This window comes from Periplaneta americana, chromosome 15, assembly GCF_040183065.1.
Source record: "Periplaneta americana isolate PAMFEO1 chromosome 15, P.americana_PAMFEO1_priV1, whole genome shotgun sequence".
Classification (NCBI taxonomy): Eukaryota; Metazoa; Arthropoda; class Insecta; order Blattodea; family Blattidae; genus Periplaneta; species Periplaneta americana.
The window spans coordinates 139,992,019-140,006,280 of NC_091131.1; the positions used below are offsets into that span (position 1 = coordinate 139,992,019).

The window sequence follows — 14,262 nt, forward strand, 5'->3', positions numbered from 1 at the left end:
CATGCTTCGCATTTAGTTCTTACACAGTTCAGTACTGCCTGTGATCTGATTGCAAAAATACCGACGAATAGCAGTAAATAGTCATGTCGAATCTAAGTACAGTAAATTAAGAAAGTGAAAAGTAAATGCGTTGTTGGAGAACTTCGGATATACTGTATCCTAATCGAATGGGGTTTATAATTTTGATTTGAATTACAGGTAGATGATTTGGTGGAGGAATTTGGTTGTACAATATATCTTTAGTAAACCGGTTTAACCAAAACATGTAACTGAATTTTTATAAAAAGAATAAAAAGTTATACAATGTACTGCAATTATGAGTACAAATTTACGTACAATGTACAATATACTCATATATATATATATATATATATATATATATATATATATATATTAATTTCAACACTTTATGGGTAAAATATAAGGGCAAAGTAGAAGCAGTTCAGAAGACAAGTAGTTTTCACTGACCAGGTCAGAGGAATGCGTGCGAGAGCAACTCGTCCTGCCAGCCAAACCCAGTCCTAGCACTAAGCAGGAGAAACACTGCTGCTAGAAAAACATGCGTACAAAAAACCAAAAGAAAATTTCGGACTTTTTCTTCAAGCAAATGTAAAGAATCAATGTTTATAATTGGTAACACTGTATCTAATATAATTATGTATTGTATCAACTTTTCATTTATAATATACGTGATGTATTCATATACAAACTTATGAGTCACTTTCTAACCATTTAACTAAAATAAATAAAAGGTTATTACATCTAAAACAGAGTTAGCTCTTTTATTTCGTATTACTGATGTACTGAAGTACATATGGAGTTTCAGTGTAGTAATTATGCGTTTTCATATGATGAAGAATCGGTAGAACGGAGAACAATTTCGGTTTTACTGCCGATTGTTTTCTTCGAATAGGGATCACATATTTTGAAAGTTGAACCAAAAATAAACTAAAAGGGGAAACGAAGATTTATTGAAAAACACTATAAAAATATCGCAAACATGTAGCATTTTTGGAGCAGCAAGGGGAGAAAATATTGCATTCACTTCAAATTCAAGTAGGCAGTCGGATTTTTTTCGGAAGTCTGCGAAATGATGGTGGGGGGCCAATATTCCATTTCATAAATAATAGAGCCCGTTTTTCAAGTAGTTCATACGAAAATTCACACAAAATAAACTTCCTTTCAAGTCAAAACTTCGCAAGAGATACCTGAAAGGTTGTTATGCTGATGTTTGAACCGACACAAAGAAAAAAACAGTGGCAGACATTAAGATTTGGATTTCCTTAGATAAAACGACAGACGAAACAGGGAAATTTGTTGCGAATGATTTTGAGGGAATACTCCCTGATAGTCATGGTAAAATGATTTTTTAACCTTCTGTGTACTTGAAAAAGTAAATCATATAAACATTGTAGGTCTGTCTGAAAACTTAATACTTCTGTTATGGCCAGGTGAAGTGAAGCTAAAACAACAAATCGACTCTATCCTAACATGTGTCATCTGAAGTGCCTTGCTTATTGCTTCCATGGAGCAGATGAGATTGTAAGAAGTTCGTTTCCAGATGTGAACCGCTTCAATTAAAATATGAAAAAGGTACTTTTGAAGGCACATTCCTGGTTAACTGCCTTCAAAGGGATTACGTTAGCAATTCTCTTACCTTCAAAGCCAGTACTAAATCGTTGGTTGAGCACTGCAAGCTACTATGATAAATATTGCAAATATCAGATGTATTAGCAGTGCTTGGCATCGAAGAAAGTGCTTCAATTAAAATATAGCCAAAGAGCTAGTGTCAGCTACTAGATCATTTGTTATATTACATTGAACACAACCTCAAAAATTTGCCCGAAACTATGGGTGAAAAATAACTGCAAAATGCACTCGAGAAAAATGCAGGTTATTTCTATCTTTCTCGGATACGAAATTAGTTAGCAACTAATGAAAATGGAATACAAAGCACTGACAATGCAATTATGCATTATTTTAAGTTCGCACCTGTCACTGCATATGTCATAGGAACAAGCCTTGCTCGATACAGATCTTGATTCACCAACTAATAAAAGAAATTGTTTATTTGAAAATCTACGAAATTATATGGTCATACACTGTAATCAACTTTACAAGAATAAATCAGAATATTAAACTTGTTTATTTTACTTACATGATATAAATAAGATTTTTAGTCAGTGACCACATTTTCAGAGAACCGACAGTAGGCCTAAGTCCGTGTCGGAAGCGTGTATTTGCTTATAGTTAATTATTGTTCCTTAACTATATGTACAGGACAGAAGGTCGGAACTTCTGAGCTTACTGAGTATTTACATAGTGATCGCTCGACGCTAAATAACCTAATAGTTGATACAGCGTCGTTAAATAATTTAAAGTTATGGTATAGGATTAGGCCAATATTTTCTAAAGGCGGGAAATGTCATAACGACGAAGCAGAGGAAGAATGCAATATCAATGTCTTCCTCAGTTCCATGCTGTTACATTTTCTCCGTAGTCCCTTGTACTCCACTTCTTTCATTAATTTCAAGTTCTTGACTAATCCTAATGGTAGGCTACATATTGACGCTACTTTTTAATTTTAAAAATAATACATGAAATAATGTTCTCATATTTTCTATTTTCAAAATATTCTCATATAAAAATATAAATTATACTATTAAATTATGTAAACTAATGTAAAAATATACCTTTCAATATCATAGCTTTTTAAAAGTACAATTTAAATCTAATAAATTTCAAATCCAACACACAATTTCCAGGTAGCCCAATAATGATACTTTTTGGAGAACTTGAGTTATATACACAGACCGCCCCGCCCCGAAATTCACGCACAGGAGCTACAATGTGAGCTACATTTTAACCAACTAGCTATCTCAACTTAATTATAATTCTTTACATATTTCATATAGACTGAATTGAATTACATTAGCTCATAAATTAAGTTTTCTTATAGGTTTTATCTCAATTTAAATAAACTGAAAAATATTGCTGGAGAATCTTTTAAGTGTATCGTAAATATTAAAAATTTAAATATGTATGTAACTATTGTATTGATTAAGGTTGGTTGAGTGGAAGAGAAGGCCTTACGGCCTTAACGCTGCCAGCGAAAACAAAACATTTAAACCTATTCCATTCTATTCTATTCTAATGTGTGAATCCTGGATGAAAATGGAGACGGAAGTGTTAGTGCCAACATTTCGTCCGAAAAACTTTTTATTATACAATTGGACAACGCTGCACAATATAGAATGCCTTAGTAGTCCATTTTAATGTAATATTTACTATATTTATCATTGTAACTAACAAACAATCAAATTATAAGAAATTGATAGACAATAATTCATTACGAAGTTACAGGTATTGCTATGTAAAGCCTCGTACAGATATGCGCGCCGAAACCCGTAGCGCAACCACGACCCGCGCCTGGGCAATGCTGCGCACGGTGGTTGCGCTATTACGTTGCGGGATGAACTTTTTCAACACGCGCCGAAGTCCGCAACATGACGGCCCGGTTGCACCAACCCTTGTTAAATATTTAACGTTACGTTAAGGCAGTTTAACAGCAAACTTAACGGAAGTGATGTTTCATCAACTGTTGTTACTGCTATCATCATGTTAAACCCACTGTTAAATTAACATAGCATACTCCCTCAATTAAATCCTTAACGTCCTGTTACAGCGTGAATAATGGCTGCCAGAGAACATATGTTACACGCCGCATTATTATATTGATATATATTTGGAGTGAAAACAATTAGCTGCAATCACTACTTCAGCATTTTTAATTATTCAGAATAGATATGTTCATAAATACTAAAATTATTCATATTAATATTAGCACTGAATCCACAGTAAAGAGAAGATGTGTGTTTATTAACGTAAGCATTTCTGTGATTATTATTTCGTATTAATACTCAGATATAATTGCAGATTTTCAAAACGATATTTCTTTATTTCACTGATTTAAGAGTTCACATGTAAATATGAGTAATAACGTGTGACGATATGTTAGATATATAAGATATGAAAATAATGTTAACGCTTATTCAGCATCAGAATTATTTTCATTTTGTATAGGTTCTATTTGATACTGGATAATTGAAAGAATTTTCGTACAAATATCAACTTTGAGAGTGAAAGTACCACCGTCAGTTTTCAAATGTTCCACTGTATCTTATGCATGACCCGTCTTAGCATTTCTTTTAATATTTTCATAGCATTGATTTGTTTCATAGTTTGCGTTTTCACATCCAAATGGCGATTGAAAATATTGGGTTAAAGAGACCCATGTTTGTTCCTTTTTCCTAATGAAAGTTCCATCACTATGTTTGAGTTCAATTACATTCATATAATTGCTAGATATACTAAAAAAATTATATTTCTCATATGAGGTAAAATTACTGCTCCTTACACTTTCTTTTTCTCGATTTCCGTTGTAATTACGTTAGTCTCCAATACTTCCATAATGTAAAAAATACAATTCCCCGCTAAAACAAATGACTACACCAACTAAAAGCACATTCAGTAAACTTTCATACAATCACTGCTTCTTTGATTCCTGTTACATTACTCTTAACATCATGTTACCTAACCAAACTAGCTCAAATAGTTGGTGAAACACTACTACACTAACAGGATGTTTAATTTTTAACAACATGCTGTTAGCGTTATTGTAACGAAGTTTGGTAAAATTGGGCCCTAACCTACCAGCGTCCGCCAGTTCAGGTACTCCTACTTTCAATCATGGACGTAGTTGCAGCAGCCTATATTTATTTGCATTTTGCGTGCAAAAAGAAACGGAAACAGAGGCAATGGTGGCAAACATAGTTACATATCATATACAAGTAGAAATAAATGTGGTGATTCAAATTTTCTGGCTGACTTGAAGTTCAAAACAGTTGGTGGACATTATAAATATTTTACCAGAATGTCATCTACAGACTTTAAATATTTGCTGGCGCCTAATGTTGCAAAGAAGGATACCACATTCAGTTCAAGAAAGAGTGGCAGTGACGATGCAATTTCTGGCAACCGTACAATAATATGCAATAACATTGCTGAATCAACACACAAGACTAAAATTAGGTTAAGAATCATAAATGAAGAATCTTTAAAGAACTTTGAAGCTAAATTAAAAAAATGAAACCTGGAAATCAGTATATCGTCGCTTAAGAAACAATACCGCGTAACTGACATTTTTGGTCAAAACTGCTTTTTGCACAGATGGTACCTCCACTGTCATCTGCATGCATTGACAAGCGCGGGAATTTGATTGCATGATGGCCTGCGTGCGAAGGAGGGGGGTACAATACCGCGTATCTGAAGTCACGAGAAGTCTGTAGGAAATACCGCGTTATCTGACAACAGATAGGCTGTTATGTCTACTCCCTACGCTCCCTCAGTACGGAAGCTGCTTCTCGTTACTGCCTTGTAAAATTGTATTAACAGTGTGTAATATTCTGAGAAGATTAAAGAAGTGTTCAGTTTCAATCAGCCTATTTATAAGGTAAATATAATAGAATTATTTCACTAATGTCAAATGAATGTTAGTTGAGCTGAAATCCCGCAGAATCTTACTGCAAGTTCATTCACTGAAATACAGTACATTTATTATTTTATTATTATATAGCCTACAGATACAAGAAAAGAAATGGATAATGAATCAGACGACAGTCAGTTCAGCGAGAGCGAAATACTATCTGTGCTATGTTTTGCATTCAAGACGGGAGAAACTTCTGTGAACATTAACGAAGGTATGGCATAAGAAATATCACAGTTCTTAAACGTTTATTTTTCTTCAGTTACGGAATCATAACAGCAAACTTAAGTACTTAATATAAATAATCATGAATGGGCCGCTAAAATAATTTGCGCTACATTCAGTGGTTCTGAGCTTGGTTCCTTCCATTTCCTCCGGTGGGAGGAAGATCTAAATTGATGATAATATTTACTACACATGTTTTTAATCCATTTATATCACATTTATAAACACTAGTAATCTTATCTTATTCGTAGGTGTACTGCCTGATAATTTAAATGCAAAAGAAAACCCTTCTGAAAATGGGCTGCTGCAGGTCAGGGATTATCCGTCCAGTGTTACCGGTAAGGTTATGATTGTATTATGCAGTCTGGTATGATTTAAAGCAATACTATTAAAATAATACAGCTAGAAATAGGATAGGACAGAAACTGAAGACAATACCCTGTCAATGAAAGATCTACACCAAATTTTGGATGCGTCTTCAGATGTAGACGACCCCGAAGAATTCGTGAGTGCTACTTATTCTACATCTTTACATTCGTCAGGAAAAGGTAAAGACAAGAATCTACCAGCGTTTCATGGAAATTTGACAGAAAAGAAAAAGAAGTTCAAAGCCACAAAAGGGTAAGTGGAAGAAAATGAAAAATAGAAAACTTAGAATAAGAGGAAGCTTTTCTTAGCTACAAGAGATCGAAAGATGGCAAAGTGACACATGATACGGAAAGAGATGCAAGGAATTTGGGGCCAGAGTGTAGTTAAAAAATGTGCCAAAATTCGAAAGTAAGGGGCTGCAATTCAATTTATAATGAGAGAAAACACATCTTTCAGGCATTCTGGAAAATTATGACTTGGGTACAGAGGACCGTTTACGCATCAAATCTTGTGCATTTCACTCCTACGAAAAGACCTGGCAGTACAAGTTCTGAATCGAGAAGAAAGAAAACATTTGTCTACAACCTAAAAGTTGATGAGAAAAAAAAAATTAGGTTTGCAAAAATATGTTTCTGTGTATATTGGGAATTAAAGAATGAACTGTGGGATATTGGTTAGCTAATAGTACTGATGGCGTCCCTTCAGTAAAAAAAAAGTCATGTTCTCGTGCAAAAGCACAGAAAAAAAAGAGCATTAGTAGCCCGCCTAAATTACCATCGCATTATTGAATATAGAACCGATTGTGCCATACTTTTTATGATAGTATTCCACACTTGTGTTACTCAAGGAATACTTTTTGTGATTTCAGCATAGGCCTATAATTATTTCTTTATTGTGTTTAACGAATATTGTACCTGAAAAATTATCATCATTATTACATTTTATATGATTTCCTTTTCATTATTCGCAAGTCAGTCAAGTCCATTGTCAATAATAATAATAATAATAATAATAATAATAATAATAATAATAATAATAATAATATTATTATTATTATTATTATTATTATTCATTATTTTATTATAAAATTATATTTGCCAGCAACGTTTTAGTAACAATTCTACTTATCTATTCAAATACGTAGTGTGAAAATAAAGTACCTGGTATCAGATTGTCATTATTATTATAATTATTATTATTATTATTATTATTATTATTATTATTATTATTACAATAAACATTGAACTGTCTTCTTTTTCCTTTCCCATAGTTTCAGCAGTTGACTGACTAACGGCCTGTACCACAGTCTAATATATATATTAGATTGTGCCTGTACTATGACTCTCGGATAAAGTTCTAGTTTAAACTTATCCGGCAGATGGCATATTTATCCGGAAGTTGGGTTGTAATTGCGTACTACGACTTTTGGTTATGTGCAATCTGGAGGCTAAACTTCCAGATTAGCAATCCGGAAGGCAGAGTGGCAGCCTAGATCATATATAAAACAGATTGACCAAGCTTATATTAAATTTAGACGCAACTGGAAAATAACGGACGCTATGCGTCGCTAGTGTCGAGAAATGAGCTTGCAATAACCAACACTAAATGGCAGAGTACCTGAAAAGTACATAGAGTAATACGACTGTGGGATGACTTTTATACGTCATGCCACCTCCAAATTTCTTTCTCATTGTAATGTGAGGTTATGTTACTTTGATGTGTTGCTAAATTGTAGCATACAGACGCTTGTTTTACCCAAATTCATAAACACACATAGATGACATTTTGGTACATGGCTGATATAATGTTGTATGCGTTCAATATATCTGTTAGTATATATGATCTAGGGTGGCAGATAGGCGTTATCCGGAGGTTGGAAGTCGGTGTTGAAATGAAGATGGCTGCACGTCGTACAGCTGGTGATTTGAAGGATCAATTTAATTTTGATACTGATTCTGATGATAAGTTCTGGAGCAGATGCTTCGTTATATCAGAACAGCAAAACGAATTAGGCTGCGTCCAAATAATTTTGAGGAGTGGGATGACGAGAAATTTTTTAGACAGTTTCGAATAATGAAACCTACTACATGAAATCAATTATCAACTGAAACAAGACACAGATCGTAAGTACACAGTTAATAATAAGCTACACTATTTCTTTAGGTATTACATTAATATTTTGTATATAATAGCACTATAATAATTATTTTGAAGTACAGTAACCTGTAATAGGCGTACAGTAGAAGTGAAGTTAGAATGTTGCTTCATGCAGGTGTTCTGTTGTCCTTACAAGGTATTAAGGTGATTGATATAATAATATAGGGCAACCTACAATAAGTTTCAAAATACTTTTATATAAAAAAATAATAATAACCGTATATAATATATCAAAATCCTTTATATGGTAAACTATCATTTCTTCACAATTACGTTACCGCTTTAAGATACAAATGTATTCACATATTTGGCTTCTAGTCAAGTCGTATGTACTGTAAACGAAAGAAAATTTGAGTGCCGACACCAATTTCCCAAATAAAGGTGGAAAGTTGCTGTGAAAGTGGAGTCCGGTGGAGAGGTACGGGTAGGCAGGATCGCTCTGTCGAGATAGAAGGGGTAGGCGGCACGGAAGGGCAGCACATTCATTTCATTACTGTGTTTCCTTACTAATTGAAGGGAAAAGACAAGTTTTCGTAAGATCGAGTTAGTGACAGGTTAGGTTAGTATGATTTGCATATATTTACAATTGTCTAAAAAAAAAAAAAAAAAATGTCGAAACTACATCCAAACCTCTTTCTTCCAGGCTATCCTGTAGGGAGTCCTTGCCTTCTTTTGGTAACGCTATTGTAAAGATTTACCGGTAAAGGTGTAACCAAATCTAATTGTTTGTTCATTTTTCCAGAAATAATGCCTTATCTCCAATGGCCCAATTACTACTGGTATTGAGATTCCATGCCACTGGGAGAACATTGACAACAGTAGGAGATTTTTGTGGGGTCCACGAAGTTACAGCAGGAACTGTTGTCAATCGAGCTAGTGCTGCACTTGCTGCTTGGTTTAATTGAAGTGATGACTTTTAATGCTTCATTGGGAGTAGTTTTATTTTCTCCAGTAATTAAGTGCAAGGCTTGTTTTTTTCTTCCGAGGGATTCTGTCTCTCTTTTTGATGCTGTTACGAATACTTCTGAATAGTATTTTAATACAGGTTTTATGTACATATTATAGGTCTTGATTAAAGTTTTCCTAGAACTGTCTGCTAGTTGTTTAGTCAACTCTCTGAAGATAGATTGGAATATCAATAAGGCATCACTCATGAGACAACTGTCAGGAGATAATGTGGTAGGGTGGCAAGTTCCCTTCTCCTTCCTTGCATATATCGCTCACCAGTAGGAGTAGGCCTAACATATTTCACTAATCAGACTTAAGATATGCTTGCTATATATTATTATTTAACAAACTGTAACAGTTTATTGAATTTTAGACGTGACAGTTTTTCTTCATTTCCTGAAAGTTTTGGAATTGGCATTTATGTTTTGCAAGGGAGCTGTATCATTCACGCTAGGCCTAGTGATTCATGTATGCCAACATATTCATATCTTTACTTTTTAAACATATTTTATTGCTGGGATCCCTCACAGTGATCTCTTAACAGGCTAATGCACTGTATCTGCAATTCAAATTTATTTTACATAAGCAAAATATGGTAAAACAAAATTTTCAAGAGGCACATTAATTGAACCGTCGGCTGGAACAACGTTATACGTTACATTCGGTCAAATTTACAGGAGCTGCAAAAATGTGTATGCGTACAACTTTGTTCTTATGAGGGTAGCAAACTTTTGAGTGGACAGTTGCAAGCCAAGGAGTATAGCAAGGTAACATGACATACAACATTATTACACGGAAACACACCGAATGAAAATTTTGTAACTTACAACGTTGTTCCAGCTGACGCTTCAATTGTATTCAGGTACTCTGTGAATGTGTAATTAAAACAAGAGAAATGGACTATAGCTGCAATTAAATTTAAAATTTATTTATTTATTTTGTGTAAACAAAACACGACATTTTTCAGGAGACACAATAAGCATAATCATTTATTACATCCACTGTCTCATTATATATGCTATGGTACATGTCATATTTACAAATTAATAATATGCAGGCTAATACATAAGAGTACATAGTAACTGTAATTAAACACAACACAAATACATATGCAAATACACAAAACTTGGAAAACTGTGGCAGAGCCAACTTCAGCTATAAGCCCCATTTGTTAGAGATCTGCACAGGCCATAATTCTTAGGACCGGCCCATCTCGGCCTGATCTGAACCAGACCCAAACCCAACCAGAAACCTTAGATTAGCTTATAATTATCACCTGACTCGAACCTAATCCTGAAGACTAGCAGATAAAGCAGAGACCATAGGGATCAAGAACAGCTGCAAGAGATTATCACTCCATTAGAAGGATGAGAAGAAGTAATCTCCCAGTCATCCAGGTCAAACAAATCTGGTCAACAAAATTAAACATATATTTTGTTAAAACATAAAGAATGGGTGATTATTGTAGCATTTACTTTCTGCCACTAATTGAAGATGTCCTTGTAGATGGACCACCCATTAAAGAGGAGGAAAAAGTAATGTAAAAACTCCAAATGTTACTTTTGATATTCCAAACCCCATCTCTTTCCAAACATAAGGATATGACTTACTTTTATTTCAAATCATTCTTTGTTATAATGTTAGCATCCAACTTTCAACTAACGTATTTTTTAAAGAAATCACTGTAATAGTATTGAAGTTCATGCATTTCTAACATCTCAAGTATAATTAAGTCAACATTAGACTTACAGTTCACAGATGGAGAAAGATTTTTCAATGTGGCTAATGCATTCCTCAGAGGCTTGCTTTTTCTTTATTTTTTTTTTTTAAGCATCCTTGTGGTGTAACTCGATCAGCTATTATCCCATTATCAGCTGAAATATTTAAGAGAGGGATATATGCTTATATTCAGACCTTTCTGGGTTTAGCCTATACTACTTACACTGAATAAACCAGTAATTTCACTTAAAACTTACTTTCATTACACTGTGTAGACACCCGTACAGTCGAAGACATTCATCTGCTGCACCAGCTGACTCTGTAATATTTTAAGAGTGGAATTAATTCTTAAGATATTTAATTCTGGAGAAAGATGATGTTTTATCATAAATGTGTGGACACTTCAAAGTCAGCAGCTGTAACAGTATTGTATTTTCTAACGTGCTATTAATCCAAACTCATTTTTAACAATAAGAAAGTAAAGCTGCAATAAAAAAGAGAGAGAAAAAACCAAGCAAATAGTTCTATTGTAAATAGAGTGTAGTCAGTTTCTGTTTTATCTTATGAAAAGATATTTTTCAGTTTTTCTGTACACAAGAAATCATTCACAAGTTTCCTTACAGTAAAATTGAAATACAACTTAACATAATGTGGCCTAATCTGATTACAAACCCATTGCAGAGAAATCTCAAAATAAATTCTTCAGTTCAGTGTATTTTCTATTTTTAGGCCTACATTTATAAATTTCAAATTCCCACTCAAATCCCACATAATATCATAATACAATGATGTTTACTTTTTATGACATCCATTTCTTGTGACCATTTCATCATTATGTACAATTTATATTTTAACATTTTTTTTTGCATCTAATTTATCTACTGCTTGCTACAGATTTCATATAGTATGTGTGTTAGTTTTATTTTCAACATGTTGGCTCAAAATGTGTTTACATGTTACAGCTATTTCAGATTGGAAAAGTAAGCATCTTATGTAGAATGTGAAAGAACGTTTTGTAGTATAAATCAAATTACCTGGAGATATTGTTGGGATGTCCAGTTTCACTTCAAAAACTAAAGAATTGCACTGTGAACCTGAATGGTACTATAAATAAAAAAGAAATAATAGTATTATAATGTAATACCGACATTAAATTAAATTTGTATAACAATTTTCAAGAATCTAATATTTTTTTTTCTCTCTAAAGCTCATCATCTCCTTCTTCTGACTCTTAATTCCTTACACACTAACCTCATTCGTGTTATTAGCTGCACTGGTATCAGTGGAACTTGGTTTAGTTACTACTTCGGCTGTAACAAAAGTAAGTAAATAAATAAATGAGTGAATTAATGAATGAATAAATAAATAAATAAATAAATAAATAAATAAATAAATAAATAAAAAGAATTCAAACTTGTGTTATACAATTTTCTCTGCTTCTTACTTAATAATTGTATAACTTAACATATAAATGAACTTATGCATTGAATATGAATCAAAATCACTGAGAAATCACTCAATTGATAGGAGAATTAAATCACTTACCTTGGATAAGTTTGGATTTGGTTTTGCTTCAGTTGGAGGGGCTCCAATTGTTTGTAGCCTGCATTGTTTCTCTGCAGCAGCAATTTTATTTGTGTTCTTTTCCAAGAATTCAAATTTGCTTCTCAGCTGTTTTCAGGTCCTTGTATTTGTGCTGATGTTACTATATTCTTCCAATGCTTCATTCTATAATACTAAAAAGGAAGTAAAACTAGGTTAATTCCATATGCAATCTACAACATTAGGAAATATACTGTATTTCTCTTTTTCCCTTATCTAAATTTCTATACCTAAATAAGCAAAAGCTTTTAATGGATGATTGTCAGTACAATATCAAACATATGCCTATACTGTACATAGAAACTTTGGAAAAAAAAAAACTTAATATCTGCTGTTTCTGTGTTATTTTACGAGGTGTCGAATGTGCATTACAAACAGATAGGCCTATTGCATTTTAGTGGAAACGTCTCTCCACCTCATGCTGTTCTTTTAAAAAATAACGTTAGGCCCTATCTGTGATCGAATGGTATTATGGGCCTAATACAAAATATCCGCCCACTTATTAAGAGTACAATACGTAGGCCTAACATACTGAAATATTGGTAATTTGCTAGGAACAGTGTACCTTGCTGTACTAATGTTTGGTTAGAAATCCCAGGCCAAAGACATCATTCATTATTATCAGTATCAGTGAACTTTTCTTTTTTAAACGAGTTATTGTGCCTTCGACCCATGATTTGCAGCCGTGAAGTACACTATTTCTAAAAAATTACCGAAATAGACCCTATTCACTAATAATGTAGGCTATACAACAAACTGAAAGCACACTTAATATTAATTACAATACAAAAATAATTGCCACCTACACTTCTTGTGCAGTTACACGTGAATAAAACAATGATTATGGAGAAAAACGCACTTTTGCTGGAACCCGCACCCGTCCTCTTTAGGCCTACTAATTAAAACCAAAATACTATCATATGGTAGGAATTATTACTATTCGAAAAGAAACATAACCTTTAAAATCTTACCTTTTGCTTCCATGCAAAGTTTCTTCATACAGTATAGGTAATTTTCTGTTCTTCACTCTGTTATTTTTTGGCTGGAGCTTCAGTATTATAATAAATAATAACAATAATGCTTACAATAAAACCTCAAAATAAATAGTACCATATAAACATGGAACATAAGGTAATTTCATAGAAGACGGGCACTTGGTTGAATATAGTAAGTATAACCAACTTCTTTATTTCAGAGTTAAATGTTAGTGATCTTTTAGTGACTTTTACATGTTAGTTCTAGGTTTTTGTACTAGGTGTCGCCGTGATTTTCTTTTAATTTTATTGGTTATAGTTGTCATTTGTTCTAGAATTTTCGTTAATTTTGAATGGATAATGACGTTATCAGTTGTTCTTGGTTGTTTGACGTGAGTGGTGTTATGTTGTGTCTGATGGCTAAAAGCTATTGAAAGTTTCTCATTTTATGATTTTTGTGATTTTCTTTCGATTTGATTGGTTATAGTTATCATTTATTCTAGAATTTTCATTAATTTTTCATGTATAATGACGTTGTCCTGTTGTTCTTGGTTGTTTGACGTGAGTGGTGTTACATTGTAGATTTGTCTGCATTTGTCAAATGCGCATCATCATGCTTACGAAAAGCTACTTTTCAGTGCCAATAATTTATTTTGTGTGCACAAGATTGGAATTTTGAAGTAAGAGGGAAAGGAAGGAAACCGTGTTCTGAAATTTATCTAT

The 14,262-nt window shown here is 33.3% G+C and overlaps 2 long non-coding RNA genes across 4 annotated transcripts; one reads left to right on the forward strand and one right to left on the reverse strand.

The window, feature by feature from the left end:
* Window positions 1-7,795: 7,795 nt before the first annotated feature.
* LOC138715406 (uncharacterized) lies at window positions 7,796-10,125 on the forward strand. Its single transcript, XR_011336295.1, has 2 exons — window positions 7,796-8,262; window positions 9,039-10,125. It is a non-coding gene; the product is annotated as an uncharacterized lncRNA (long non-coding RNA).
* Window positions 10,126-10,151: 26 nt separating this feature from the next.
* LOC138715405 (uncharacterized) lies at window positions 10,152-13,700 on the reverse strand. Of its 3 annotated transcripts, none has more exons than XR_011336293.1 (6): window positions 13,537-13,700; window positions 12,509-12,699; window positions 12,215-12,273; window positions 11,998-12,067; window positions 10,994-11,282; window positions 10,152-10,652 (listed from the first exon to the last, which is right to left on the reverse strand). It is a non-coding gene; the product is annotated as an uncharacterized lncRNA (long non-coding RNA). The 3 variants fall into 3 exon arrangements; XR_011336294.1 differs by lacking the exon at window positions 13,537-13,700 and having other exon boundaries at window positions 10,994-11,118; window positions 11,221-11,282; window positions 12,509-12,900; XR_011336292.1 differs by lacking the exon at window positions 13,537-13,700 and having other exon boundaries at window positions 12,509-12,902.
* Between the last annotated feature and the right edge of the window lie 562 nt (window positions 13,701-14,262).